At 34.9% G+C, this 16,098-nt stretch overlaps 1 protein-coding gene across 3 annotated transcripts in view; it reads right to left on the minus strand.

Moving 5' to 3' along the window:
- LOC115213473 (ras-related protein Rap-2a) overlaps positions 1-16,098 on the minus strand; it is a 230,419-nt gene that overhangs the window by 79,933 nt on the left and 134,388 nt on the right. For all 3 annotated transcript variants that reach the window (XM_029782466.2, XM_036504180.1, XM_036504181.1), the window contains one exon: positions 8,844-9,056. The gene's annotated coding sequence lies outside the window, so the exon portion shown is untranslated. The remainder of the gene's footprint in view (positions 1-8,843; positions 9,057-16,098) is intronic.

Below are 16,098 nucleotides of genomic sequence, written 5' to 3' on the forward strand. Positions count from 1 at the left end.
CAGAGTGTGATTGAAGCTAAACGGCTTCACACTAAATATTAAATAATTCCAGTATTCTGTGTCATTTTTGATTATTTTTTCAACCGTTCTGATCATTTTAGCAGCCATGGACTTTGCAGTAAATCACTAAATTATCCATAACTTTTGTATTATCCTCTCAAATTACACCAATATCTCAGACAATAACAATTAATATTGTATTTATTGTCTGTGAAAATTATAGAATATAAAACTACTTTGATAAAAACTTATACTTACTTTTTCGGACGAAAACAATGCCGTTCTGAACATTTTGGCCGCAACTGTACATGTATTGATGTAGTTTGCATATTTTGCATATATGTGTGTATGTCTATATATGTGCTATGTTGCGTGTGTGCATGAATACATACTTAAATGGGTAAATACAAGCATATATATATATATATATATACATACAGGGAGAAGAGGAGAGGGAGACGGAACAAAATGCTCATGTATATGTATTTTTTATTCTATACTTTTGTAGTGTAAGAATTTATTATTCTTAGATAAAAAATATTATTGAAAACATATATATATATATATATATCATCCAGTGTTTTAAATCCGAGTTTGTCCCCCGTTAACGGGGTTGGCCGGATCTGCTTCTATGCCTTAGCAACCGAGGTAGGCAGGTGCAGCGCACCCCAGCCTTTGAGCTGGCTGGTGCTCAGTACCCTTTGCTATCATGAAGCTCTTTTACAGCTGGATGATTTTCTACAGGGAGTATGCCTTTGCTTACCCCTAACCTCAGTTTTTACACATTTTTACACCACATTTTTTAAGAAATGTAGTGGAAAACTAGCTCAGGAAGGCAGGGACGCTACTCCCTGAGTCCCCTTTGGGATCCCTTAATTTATATATGAGTAACAAAAATGTACAAGTGTCAATTCAATTCCCACAATTGCAAGCGGCTTTAAATGATTAATGAAAACATTACAGAAATTCGAAAGAAGTCGTTCTCGTCACATGACCGCATAAACTTCAAACAAACTTCAAACAAATGTCTTATCTGTTTCTGTTTCAGTATACATTCGGTAGCTTTTCTCCAGTAGCTTAATAACAGCACTGGCGCCTCCAAGATTGAGTGGTTTCAATGATCATGGCGCGAAACCACTATGATATTTTCGCTCGTTGACTAGAGAGGAAAACTCAGCTGCGAATATACCGTGTATCGTGTTTTCTTCTAATTTGCCGTCTGCTTTGCCTTCGTCTAACCTTTTTCTCCTTGTGTTCTGTCTGTTCAATCCTTGACACACCAACACGTAGCGCAAAGCACACGTTGTTTGTTTAGTTTATTATAAAAATTATTCCTTGAATATTTATCGTGCGTCTCACTCTTACGCTATCTATTTCCACCTCTATTCTTACTGTATCTCTTTCTCCACTTTTACTCTCTCTCTCTCTCTTTCTCTTTCCGCCTTTGCTTCCCACCCTGGTACATTTCTCTCAGTTCCCTCTCTTTCTGGCCAGATAACTGAAGAGATGGTGGTGTGGGTTTCCACCTCGGCATCTGAAGTTCAAGTTTTATCTTGGCTAGCGAATAATTGTCACATATTATATTTACATATATATGCATGTATACATATATATATATTATATATATATATATATATATATTATATATATTATATATATATATATATATAATATATATATGTGTATATATATATACATATATATATACATATATATACATATATATATATATATATCTATATATATATATGCATATATATATATACATACACATATACACACACATATGTATATGTGTGTGTGTGTATGTGTCCGCGTGTGTGAAATGTTTATCCTCCCCGGACCCTAATTCTCTTTTACCATCTGGTGATGCAGCGCAGTCGAGAAACTTCTTTACCAAACAACTATAACTCTCTGCGCATGTGATCAGACATTAAAATATCTGAAATATCGGGAATCAGATCTTGTTAGCTACATTAAACATTAGAAGGTAATGTTTTAGGATTTTCTTCCGTATTGATTTCCTGTCATATGCAATGATCCAGCCAGGTCCACATCTATCTAGTTTTGTGATATCTCTCCTCGAGGAAGTGAATCAACAAGCTTGTAATATAACACTCGTCGTCTATTCTACGTGCACCACCTTATAATCTATACGCATATATGCAGACACTGAGACGCATATACGCAGGTGCGTCAACGAGTATATATATATATATATATATATATATATATATATATATATAAAATTTATGCGTATATATTTATGTATGTATGCATGTATTTATGTGAATATATAAAAACATACCTATATATATATATGTATATATATGAATTTATATATGTGTGTGTGCGCGCGTACGTGTGTGTACATAAGTAGATATACATATATCATATACTGAGATCTATATAATCGATATGATTACATATTTACACTCCCCAGTCTCTCACACTCACAATCAATTTATGTTTGCATACACACACACGTAAACATCACACACGCACATATATATATATATAACTATATATATATATATATATATGTATGTATATATATATATATAGATACACATATACATCTGATTGTGTCTACCTGCATTTGTGTGTGTGCGCGCGCATTTGTCTGTGCGTGTGTGTGTGTTTGTGCGTGTGTGCATTTGTGAGTGTGTGTGTGTGTTTGTGCGTGCGTACGAGCGTGCGTGTGTCTATCTATCAACCTATTTATTAATTTACCTGCTCTAAATATCACTTTCGCCTTTGCAAACACGTGTGCGCGCGATATTTTCGATATTGAACACTTCCATATAACGATCGCCCGCTCTGTTCGACTTTAAGTCTACGGTAAGAGAAAAAGGTTATATATATACATTGTGCTGTACAGGAAGTCAGCGTGTATGCATTTATAGAACATTTATGGTGCAGCAAACATTTGTTGGTGTTAAATGAACACGATTAATCGTACTGAAGATTTAAAATAACAGTCGGGAAATAGCATATAAATTCGCTAAATATATAGATTTACATATGGTGCTATTCGGTTAAAGCTTGTGTCAAAGTGAGGTGAGATCCACCGGAGATTCTGTATACATATATTTGTAAGGGCAGGCAGAGACGCGCAGAGATGCACACCTATAAACGGAGAGGCACCAGCACAAAGAGGAAATACATATCAGAAATATTTCGGCGCGTGAACACACACACCCTACTTATATATGTGCGAGTGTATGTATATATCTGTATGCGTGCGTGTGTGTATGTGTGTTGTTTGGGTGTGTGTTGTGTGGGTGTGTGTTGTGTGGGTATGCGTTGTGTGGGTGTGTGTTGTGTGGGTGTGTGTTGTGTGGGTGTGTGTTGTGTGGGTGTGTGCACGTGTGTGTGTGTACGTATATGTGTTCATGTATAAATATATAAGAATATATATACATGTATGTATAAATATATACATATATATATGTATACATATGTATATTTATATATGTACAAATGTATATTTATATATACGCATAAGTATATATGTGTATATACATATATGTATATATATATATATATATATATATATATATACACACTTATGTATGTAACTACGGGTGTATATGTGTGTACGGTAGGCAGGTAGATAGGTAGGTAGGTGGATGGATGGGTAGACAGACAGACAGATAGATACGTAATATGAACAACAGATGGATACGTAATCAGAGATATATATGTATGTATGCATGTTGTGTTTATGTATGCATGCTGTATATATGTATGTATGTAGGTAGGTAGGTAGGTAGGTAGGTATATGCGTTGTTTTCCCCAACTGGACATTTGTTTCGCTTCAAATCACCAAAACTGGTCGGAGCACTATTGCATGCTGACTAATCACGGCAACATATATATATTGCCTATTGTTGCCTGTCCGTCTTATCTTGATCGGGCAATGACCACATTCATCTCGGTCAGTAAGTTTCACCTGTATCCCCCATACAACCAGAACCCAATACATCAATATCTCTACCATCTCCCTAAGTACTCTGCACCGTAACAGGCAAAGAACTTTATGAATAATTTGATTGGGTTACCTTCCGGTATTCGGTTACAATCATTGTTTCTGGTCTCCTTCGTTATTTATGTTTCTATCATCCTTAAAAATCTTTCTGTTAATCTATGAATCCGGCGACTTTCAGCCTGTGCTGATAATTTATCGTTAATCATTGTCCTATTTTTTTAATAATAATAATAATAATAATAATAATAATAATAATAATAATATAATAATAATAATAATGTTGCATTTAGGAATGGTCACTTTGCCAGTTTAGCCAATAAAAACACACGCACTATATATTTGGTGTTACTTTGCTTCAGCGTTATTTACTTTTTACATTAATCTTAATCTTATTTCGGCCAGAGTTCTTTCGTCACACTCCTGTGACCTCACCAGTGGTCCTTTGCTTTCTTCTTTCTTATTTTTGTGTCTCTCCTTACTAACGGTCAGCCATTTTGTATTTTGTATTCCTATTCTATGGATCTTCATTTGCGCATGCGTATACCTCTATGTGTGTCTATGTTAGTTAGTGTGTGTGGGGGGAAGTGCCTGTAATATTTGTATCTCCTGTTTATATACGTTCGTGTAATTTGTTTTTGTTTTTGTTTATTTTTATTTTGTTCATGTGTTTACACCTACTTATTTTTCTATTATTATTTTTTTAATGTGTATAGTTATTTACTTCCATTTGTTTATTTATCTATGTATTTTATTATGTTTTTAGTTTTGTTACCAGTTTATAGGGATCTTCTTCTGTCATATGCCGTGGTGTGTGCTAGTGTTCCATTCCAGTTTCCTATTCAGGCTAGGTTTATCTTCTATAATGTGTGTAGCTTCCGTAATTTGTCTGATTGTTGCGTCTGTTCCATGTGTGTACAAGATTTTATCTTCTATGTTGTTGATTGAGCCCCCGTGTTCCTGCTCGGCGTGTTGGTACAGAAACAATGAGCTCTTTTCTTCCTTAAGTTATCTCCAATGACCATTTACCCGCCCTCCTATGCTCCGCGCCGTTTCCCCTAGGTATGTTGTTGTTTTGTTACTGCATCGTTCCTCTATACATCTTATACTATAGACTACATTTCTGGCTTTACAGTTTGCGGGCTAAATCTACATACAGTACAGTTCCTATCCGTACAGTGGGTTCTACTAATCGGGTAGGTTCTACCGATTAAGGATTTGATTGGGTTGCCTGGCCTTTCAACAACCTTAATCCTTAGCTTAAGTTTGTCTAGGGCCCTTCTAAAGCGGTACGCCAGTTTGCCTCTATGGGTTGTGTCGACGAACATGACACTTTGGTATTTGTGGCTATCATACCAAGAGTTGGCCTTCCCTATTTTCTTCTTAGTCCTTTCAAAAGTGTTCCATGACTTGCTCCTATAGAGTGGGCAAATCCCATTCCTATCATTACATAAGATAGTATCAAATTTCTTCATGGCTCCTTTGTATACTCTGATCCTTTCTTTATGGCTGTAACCTGAGAACTGCATACGGTGAACGAAATGTTGTATGTGTCTCTTTAACTCTGTAGGCTCGCACATGCGGGACACATTTCGCATTATTCTGACGAGGTCTGCCATCGAAATATTGAGTTTGGCATTGCCCGCGATAGCTGAGTTCCGATAGATCAAGTATTTGGAGACCATAGGTTTGGCATAGTTTGGAATATAAAGATCAAGAATTAATTCTTGATCTTTATATTCTCATCTGTCTTGCCCGCTTATGTTCTGGTGTTTGCTGAATTTCTCTGGAGAACATTATTTTCTTTGTAGTTAGATCGTATGTGATCTTCTAGCATATTGTTTATCCACCTAGTGGTTATCCCTAAATATACATACATACATACATACATACATACATACATACATATATATATATATATATATATATATATATATATATATATAATATATATATATATATATATATATATATATATATCACGAAAGAATAGAAGGTGTGTACTGATGCAGCTGCGACTGTGTCTGAAGACAAAAAAAATGACTGGATGCTTAAACTTATCTGCAAATATGAAAGTTCAAAAAATTGTCCACAGTATCAGAAGAAGCAAAGACGTATGTGCAGGAATTAAAGATCAACGGTCCTGAGATGCCACTCGATGAATTAATTCTTCATCACTATATTTTCATCTGCCTTGCCCGCTTATGTTCTGGTGTTTGCTGAATTTCTCTGGAGAACATTCTTTTCTTTGTAGTTAGATAGTATGTGATCTTCTTCTAGCATGGTTATTCACCTAGTGGTTATCTATAAATATACACATGTTTTTTCTGATTTTTCAGATATTTTTATATATGCTAGGCTACTGCTTTTAAATTGATATTGATTAAATTAATATTCAATTTATCTCCCTCGTTATCTAAATTTTAATATATATATATATATGTATACTAGGGTCCATCGGTCACGAATGACCATGAGTGCACCAAAGTGGTTCTCATCCGGAGTACAAGTCTGGCGACAAAGTTGCCTCACTGGACAACGCACAGCCTAGGGCTGTTTTTATGGAAGACCTGAAGTTGTCCATGCATACCAGCCTCCCCTCTCCACACCACCGGTATTACCCAAGGGAAAGAGAAAGGGGGCGATACAGCTTTGCACCAGTGACGTCGCAACTCATTTCTACAGCTGAGTGAATTGGAGCAGCGTGAAATAAATTGTCTTACTCAAGAACACAACACGCATCCCGGTCCGGGAATCGAACTCACAATATCACGGTCATAAACTCGATGCTCTAACCACTGAGCCATGTGTCATATATATATATATATATATATATATATAACGGGAAGCTTTATGAAAATAAACAAAAGACGAAGGCAGGTGGAAAACAAACGAACAATTGTATTAGTATGGCGCTCAGGAAATATAAATAAAACAAGTCTTTAACGTTTCGAGCCTACGCTCTTCAACAGAAAGATACACAGAGAGAGAAAAACACAGAAAGAAGGAGAGAAAAAAAATGCGTGCAGTAGCTAACGAATCAACATATATATATATATATATATATATATATATATATATATATATATGTATATATGTATATGTGGAGGCGCAATGGCCTAGTGGTTAGGGCAGTGGACTCGCGGTCGTAGGATCGCGGTTTCGATTCCCAGACCGGGCGTTGTGAGTGTTTATTGAGCGAAAACACCTAAAACAGCTCCACGCGGCTCCGGCAGGGCGTGGTGATCCCTGCTGTACTCTTTCACCGCTCTTTCTCTTACTCTTTCTTCTGTTGGCCTGCTCGCTTAGCCAGTGGGGTGGCGTCATTCGAAGGCTAAAACAATGCGAACGCATTGTGACCAGCGATGTGTAGCAACATCTGATGGTCTGGTCGGTCACGTGATCAACTGATATATGTATATATATATAATCATTAACAGGTCGGACGAAATGCTTAGTGGCACTTCTTCCAGCTGCATTCAACTTTGCCTTTCGTTCATTTGGAGTCGATGAAATAAAGTACCAGTGAAATATTGGTTTCAATGTAATCGTCTTCACTTCACTCCTCAACATTACTGGCCTTGAACTTTGCAACAGATCAATGTCCTACCAGGGGGAAAATGTTGTGATCTCGGACACTTATATATAATGGAAACCGATTAACCGGCCTTATGTGATCTAGTACTCAAGAAAAATAAAGAAAGCAAAATGATAAACCTATGGCCGTTTCTATAGTATATACGATATCCTCTGTATCGGAGCATATAGATACAGTTTGTACTGATCGTAAATTCAATTATCACTGACTAGATATAAAAAGGGGGAAAATGACAGGAAATTATTTACAAACTGAAGCATTATGTGGACAGAGGATCGTAGGGGATGAGATAAAGTAGAGAGATGTCGAGCAGAGAACTTCAGAGAATAGATTACTGTAGGGTTTCATAAATTACTAGATTCAGAAGACTGGTAAAAATGATTTGAGTCTCTCCTGTATTTGTGTGAATTCACAGGTGAATAATTTCATGTGTATGAACGAGCGAGTATGTGAGTGTGTGTGTGCGTGAGTGTGTGTGTGAGCAAGTATTTGTTCGTGTGTGTATGTGAGGACGAGAGACTGACAGAGAGAGGCAGATAGAGAGGTAGGGAGAGACAGAGAGGATTGCAATAATAAGACTATTTTTATTTTATGCGGATTTGAATTATTTTCTGGCTTTAAAGGCGAAGCTTTATCAATGACAGATGTGTCGGCTTTGATCATCTTTGTATGTTAGAATCAATATATTCCAGAGGGGAATAACAATGATCTTATTTTCCACTACTACCTCTGCTCTATACTCGCACACCAGAGAAAGAGGGGGGAGAAAGAGAGAGAGAGAGAGAGAGAGAGAGGAAGAGGGAAACAGAGACACAAGGGAGTGAAAGAGGTTGAGAGAATTTACTTCTTAGCATAAAATTTGTATAGAGCAAAAAGGAAAAAAAGTCGATTTTAGCTACTACAATAGAATACTGAGAATATGTATAAAATATCAATGTAAATTAGCATAATCCCATCGCAGAGTAGATAAAATATTGAAACAGTGTCTTCCGCTATGGTGCTTCCTCTCTTTTTATGACGGTTGTTATCAGATATTCAGGCATGGAGGAGATACTTTAGCGATATTCTTGCCTTTGCGGCTCTGCTATATTGCAGGAAATCATATCGACGAAACCTCTGACAGAGACCTTATATTCCTAGCTAAATGCGTTTAGCCAAAGTATTTTGTATCATTTAAAACTACGGAACGTTAACCCAGTTGTCATTACACAAACAAACAAGCATTATACACTTAAGAGATACTCTTTAGGTACTTACAAATCTGACTATTCCAGAGCAGGATTTTGGTATACGGGAAACTGTAGTCATATTTCGGCAGTGGATTGTGTAGAAGTTTTATTCTTTAAAACAGTTCTTTTCTATGAGTTATCAATAAACTTTTACATTTCCTGATAATATGTTGTAAATCGATAAATAGCAAATTAGTTTGGGCTGACATTTCGAAAGAAATATTTCGCTACCATTTTGATTCTGAAAGTAGATGGTGAAAACACAGAAGAGACTTTGATAAATAGACGACATAGAGATAATATAAGCACATACACACACAAAGAAGTTATTTACAGTCTTGATTTACAAATAGTTATTATCTGAATTAATCCCCCCAAAATGAACGTTTCGTACTAGAAACGAAAAGAAAATGCAGTTAACTAATGTAAATATATAGCTTTTGTTGTCGATAATAATAATGATGTTTATGATGATAAAATTGATGTTGATGAGCAAGCAGAAAGGAGGAGAAAAAATACAAAAAGAGAAAGAAGATAAAGAAGAAATTAAAAGGATTCTCGTAGTGACTTAAGTAGAGATAAGGTTAATAGGGTAATACAAATATTGCTGGTGATTGTCATTTGTATTTAAAATATATGACAGAAGATTTGATGCAGCCACTCACCGTTCCTGAACCAATTAGTTATACTAATATCTAGCTTTATAAAAATAGGGAAAGTGTTAAAAGAACTTTGAACTTGTGGCCCCCATATTGTTTTTCTTTCTGCCCCTGCCACCATTCTTTTTATGTTTCCGAGATATTTCTAAGTATTTCGAAACGTGATAATTTTCAACCTTCGGAGATCAAACATTGTAGATGTGATTTGTCCTCGTAACCCCGATGATAAGCTGTTACTACATCTTCCTTGGAACTTATTATTAGAGTCATGTTCTTGATGCAAATAATAATCATTTCCAAAAATAGCGACAAGGTCACACATTTTAGAGGAACAGAATAGTCAGTTGATTCGATTAACTGACTGTTGCTTATTTTAACGACCTTAGAAAAGTGAAAGATAAATTTTTGACTCCAACGATATTTGAAGCCAGAACATAAAGGAACCTAACTAAATGCATCAATGTGTTTGCCCAGCCGCTCTCCACATTCTGATCGCCTTCTAGTGGTACGCGTATTAAAAGGTGAGCAACGTATGCATGTATGTTTGTATATATTTATGTATGCATGTATGTATGATTTAATGCACACAGCGAGAAAATACGAGCTTTTGATTAGTTTCTTGCTATGAAGACACAAGGCGTGTTACAAAAACCTGTCTAGACTCGTTCTCTAGAGCAGAAACTATTAGTAGCTCGCAACTTTATATTGTATACATTAAAAAATATTTATCTTTCAGTGGATGGAATAATTTTTTTAAGTGTGAATGGATGGATGCATGAATGGAGCGGGTATTCATGGATATTTTTTTACTAGGGAACTTGCCAAAATATTTGTGCAAACGAGCACAATTATCGGTAACTCGTCCACTAGAGAGAATACATTATTTACATTTAATGGATATTTGTCCTCATCTTGTTTGTTGTTAACACAACGTTTCAGTTGATACACCCTACAGCCTTCATCAGGTGTCTGGGTTCTCCTTCCTTAGGTATATTTCGATGTTGTTGTTGTTGTTGTTGTTGTTATTATTATTATTATTATTATTATTATTGTTATCATTATTATTATTATTATTTAAGTCACTGCCTGGAATCTTGGGGTAGTAGCCCACGCTCTTAACCACTACGCCATATGCCCAATAATAATAATAATAATAATAATAATAATAATAATAATAATAATAATAACATCGAAAAATACGTTAGGAATGAGAACCCAGGTTCAAAGTTTCCCCAAGACACATGAAGAAGACTGGAGGCTATATCAGCCGAAACGTTGTGTTAACAACAATCAAGATGAGGACAAATATCAGTCAAATGTAAATAATGTAAATAATGTACCTAATTCTTCATCTCTTAAATATAGAACTGTAGGACAATACAATTATGAAAAGAACATTACCGAACCTTCTTCTGCTGTATATGGAATAGGATAAGCAAGAATTGCATAAATACATATTAACATCAATTTCACACCAGTGGTCCAGCATATAAAAAAGAAACTGAAGGTTCAGTAAAATTGTATTGTATACATATGAGAGGGATAAATAGTTTTTTAACATGTCACGAGCATGCATTAAATAACTATTCCTACAATACTTCTCACTCCCTCGTCGAGAAAGATTACTTCCTGCAATACGAGAACACTTCCTCTTAAAGCACACCATCCTGTGTTAATGTCTTGTTTTGTTTTGTTTTTTTATTTCCATATATGTCGATTCAGGAATTGTCTGAAATTGTTCTAAGCGTAAAATATAATTTTATACATATGAATCTTTAACATTATGCACATACAGTAGTCCCTCGCCATATCGCGGTTCACCTATCGCGGTTTATTATTTGAGCTTACGTTGATTCCTCCGTGCTGTTGTGTTGCATTTATGATAAAATAAATATATACAAATTATAAAAATAATTTTTAAAATATACAGTACTCTTTTTACTTCGCAGTTTTTCAACTATCACGTGTGGTTTGGGCACGTAATACTGTCGATAGTCCAGGTATACATGTGTGTGTGTGTGTATTTCTGTGTGCGTGCGTGTGTGTGTGTGTGTATGTGTGTGTGTGTGTGTATGTGGTGTGTGTGTGTGTGTGTGTTGACTGTCTGAATAAAGAGTAGTTGATACCATAGTTGAGATAAATAATATTTACAATTTATTCGAACCAGTCTCACCCGCTACTCTGAGTTACGCCAGTGGGTGATGAGGTTCTTCTGCCAATTTACCACCCGCAACTTGCCGGAAGAACCTCTATACTCACACACTAAACGCAGGATAGCCACAGACTTACCCGACCAATTTTTGTGTGTGTGTGTGTACAATGTATGTGAATCAACTTGTCTTAGATATATCACTTTAACAGTTTTATCATTGAAAAATTATGTAAATGGTCAAGCGTAGGATAACTAAATATATTTGATACTTTCTAGAATTTACCCAACAGTTATTGCTTTCAGCTTTAGCTTCGCATAGTAACACGAAGAAATATCGATCTAAAATCAATCTGATATTTTGCTTAGTCAGACGGAAAGAAAAGAAGAAAGTACCCATGACCCTCACTAGCCAACCGAGATGAGAATATATCGGATGAATTGTATATTAAAGGCTTTAAATTTTATAGAGGCGTTTAGATTTAGTGTCTTAATTGTGGTATGTTATTAACCCATATATGCCCACAAAAAAAATGAAGTCTTAAAATTTCACTATATTTAGATTAAACGTTATGGTAAGCTTTCACAATCTGGCATAGAAGGACAGTCTGAAACTTTTAGTGGAGGCACATGGCCTAGTGGTTAGAGCAGAGAACTCGCGGTCGAGGGATCGCAGGTTCGAATCTAAGACCGGGCGATGTGTGTGTTTATGAGCGAAACACCTAATCTCCACGCGGCACCGGCAGAAGGCAATGGCGAAATTCTGCTGACTCTTTGAACACAACTTTCTCTCCATCTTTCCTCCTGCATCTTGCAACTCACCTGCAACAGGCCGGCTTCCCGTCCAGGTGGGGAAACTCTACGCCAAGGAAACCGGGAAACCGGCCCTAATGAGCCAGGCGTGGCTCGAGAAGGAACAAACATGAAACTGTGAGGTACAGGTGTTGACTACCTACTGAATGCTTTCGGGTGAGTCCATGTTCAAACAAGTAGAAGCAGGTTTTTGCATTGAGAAAACGCAACCAGTGGTATATATGGGTTAAACTGTTCAAATAAGGCGGGGAGCTGACAGAATTATTTGCATCCTCTACAAAATTCTTTGCGACTTGTCGCTGTGCGTTCTGAGTTAAAATTCCACTGAAGTCAACGTTGCTATTCATCATTTTGGCGACAATAATATAATTACCAGTTGAGCAATGCAGTGCTTGTAACCGTCTAGCTCCTTCACCCAATATCTCAGGCCTAGTGCCTATTATAGAAAGCTTTATCAAAGGTTCAAATAAAATACCATGCTCCTCTGCCTTATTGTTTGTAGTGGCCTCTGTCGATCAATTTTGACCATACATTTGCATGTGTGAGTCTAGTGTCTGGTAAGATGTTTTGATGATGATCGCCTATTCATGAGAGTTTTTTTTTTAACTCTACTGGTCTTTTGCTTGTTTCAGTCAATGAACTCCAGCCATAACGCGATACCGCTTTCAAGGGTTTTGGTAGAACATATTGACCCCAACACATTTTCGGCCCTCGATTCAGTATGTAACTTCTGCCAGTTATTAATAAAATATTTTGCGTTCTATTTTCCTCTTTGCATCCCCAGACCTCTCTCTCCCTGTACACACGTGCGGGCACGCACGCACACATACATAGAGTCACTACAGATGAGCTTTAATCTTAAGCGAAACTAGACTAGTATAGTGATCTCGCTCGCTGTGGAGTGGTTATCTCTCCTGTCGGTGTATGGAACTGTGCTTCCTTGCATCTCTAAGTGTTTTACTATTCTTATTTTAAGTAATGTAGGCGCTACCTTGTCACAATTAATGACAATTGAATATTTTCAGTTTGGCTTTATATTGCGTACAGCAGCCTTCGTTATTTTCTTTGTCATTCATTTCCTCTCTCTCTCTCTCTCTATATATATATATATATATATTATAGGCTTATTCACAGCCTCAGGCTGCCAAATTCCTCCACAAATTCCTTAGTTAACCTAGTGCTAATCGCAGAAGACGCACGCCCAAAGTATATACATATATGTCCCCGTTATATGCAGCAACAAAAGCAGTAGTATACACATATCTGTGTATAATACTGAATATAAATGCATACCGAAAAGGGAGAATTTACTGCGGTATTTGTCCAGAAATGATATTCTTCATGGGCGTGCGTTACTTACATGCACACCTATATTAGTAGTTGGCCATCAGTGTTGGCGAGAATTCTAGACGTACATTTCTGCCTCGTTTACATTTTATTTCTAGCAAGTAATAACTGGCGCTGCATATAGTCGCCAGATTTAATAAAAAATGTTTTACATACCAGAAGCAACATTAGCTTAAATAGTCATCTATGTATCATACTTAATGTAAATGTATTACGAAAAAAAGCTCATTTCACGTACAAGACTTGCGTCGGCTGGAGACAGATGATACAGATACTTGGCCTAGAACCCGGCACGTCATGAATATAAAACTACCTACTCCTTAGCTGCTCAAAGTTTATCAACCTCTAGTTAATGCTAGCATTTTACGAAAGAGTTATTGAAAAGTAGAGGGTGCTTTCGGGTTCCTCTAACAGGAACTATCGGTGTTCGAATAGTGGGCCAAAAGACGGGAGAAAATCTCTGAACAACATTTTAAATTCTGTCTTATTTTTGTGTCCTGACAACTAACGGTAGATGATTTCTTTTTGCCTTTTTTTTCTTTGTCTTTGATTTTCTCTAGCTATATTATTTGCAAAATATATATTAAAAGTAGTAATATTATTGAAAACTTTTCTTTCAATATATTTCAATAATACATGTACACACTCACAAACACACACACACACATAAATACCATATATATATGTATATATATATATATATATATAATATATATATATATATATATATCTATATATATATAAAATATATTTATATATATGTATATATTATATACATTATAATATATATATAAAATAATTTATATATATAATATAATATTTATATACATATATAAAATTATATTATATATTATGCATATATTAATATATATACATATATTATATATATATATACATATATTAACATTATACAATGGATTTATATATATACAATATATTATAATATACACATATATTAATATATACACATATATTATATATACACATATATTATATTATATATATACATATTTATTCATATATACAATATATTCATATATATATTATACATATATTATATATACATATTCTATAATATATATATATATTATATATATACATATTATATATAATACATACATATATATATATATATATAATATATATATATATATTATATAAATAAATAAATATATATATATATATATATAGTATATCTATATTATATATATATATATATAATAATATAGTATATATATATATATATATTAGTAGTGTCGTTAGCTTCGTCCAACATAGTAATATAGAAACAACAACATTTTTAATCAGAATTTAGCTTCTTGTAGTCTCCACATACAAATTTCTATTAACTTCATACATTACAACACTACGACCCAACAGACCAGTTTAGGAACCATATCACATCCAATCGGTATGAATGTGCGATTGTATTTTCAAGAATTCAGCAGACTGTCTGCTTTTAACATTACAGAGGAAATTTATTCGTAAACGAGAAATTATTATCAGTTCGTCTTGAAAGCTAACTTTTTTACGACATAGCTATAAATCTACGCCAGCCATAACAATATTTCAAGTGCGCAGGGACTATCTCTGACAAAACATTGAGTGTTATAGCGACAGACAGGCGGGGAAAGTCACTGCATAGTTTGATATCAAACGCTTTGAACTCAGTCCCGACATCTAGCGGTTAAAATTTTGCTTTTCGCTTGCTTTATTTTATTCCACTCTTACATTTGGAAAAACAAAAAATAATAATGATAATAATAATGATAAAATCGAAATGTTATTGAAATGAAAATAATGAACACTGTTTTATTAAAAATTGTATTGCGGTCGTCGAATATCTGTTCATATACAACCATGCCTCCAATATACATTAACTATCATTTTCAAGTTGTATATGCATATATACACACACGTGTTCAAACAGATAACTAGATAAATGGATAGATAGATAGATAGATAGATAGATAGATAGATAGATAGATAGATAGATAGATAGATAGATAGATAGATAGATATGTTTCTTTATTAGCCACACAGTGCTGCACACAGACAGGACAAATTACAAGGTAGAGCTTTTCTTTTGGGGGTAAAAAAAGGGGGTTTGGTTTTTGATCAAAAGGGATCGTAGAAGGAAAGAAAGAGGACAAAAAAAGGGGGGGGGTTAAATTTTAAAAAAAGAAAGAAAAAAAGGAAAGGAAAAAAAGGGAAAGGAAAAAAATTTTATCAATAGGGATCGTTATCACAGAAATGTCAATTGAGTGTAAAATAGATAGATAGATAGATAAATAGATTGATAGATAGATAGATAG

The sequence above is a fragment of the Octopus sinensis genome, linkage group LG6 (assembly GCF_006345805.1).
Source record: "Octopus sinensis linkage group LG6, ASM634580v1, whole genome shotgun sequence".
Classification (NCBI taxonomy): Eukaryota; Metazoa; Mollusca; class Cephalopoda; order Octopoda; family Octopodidae; genus Octopus; species Octopus sinensis.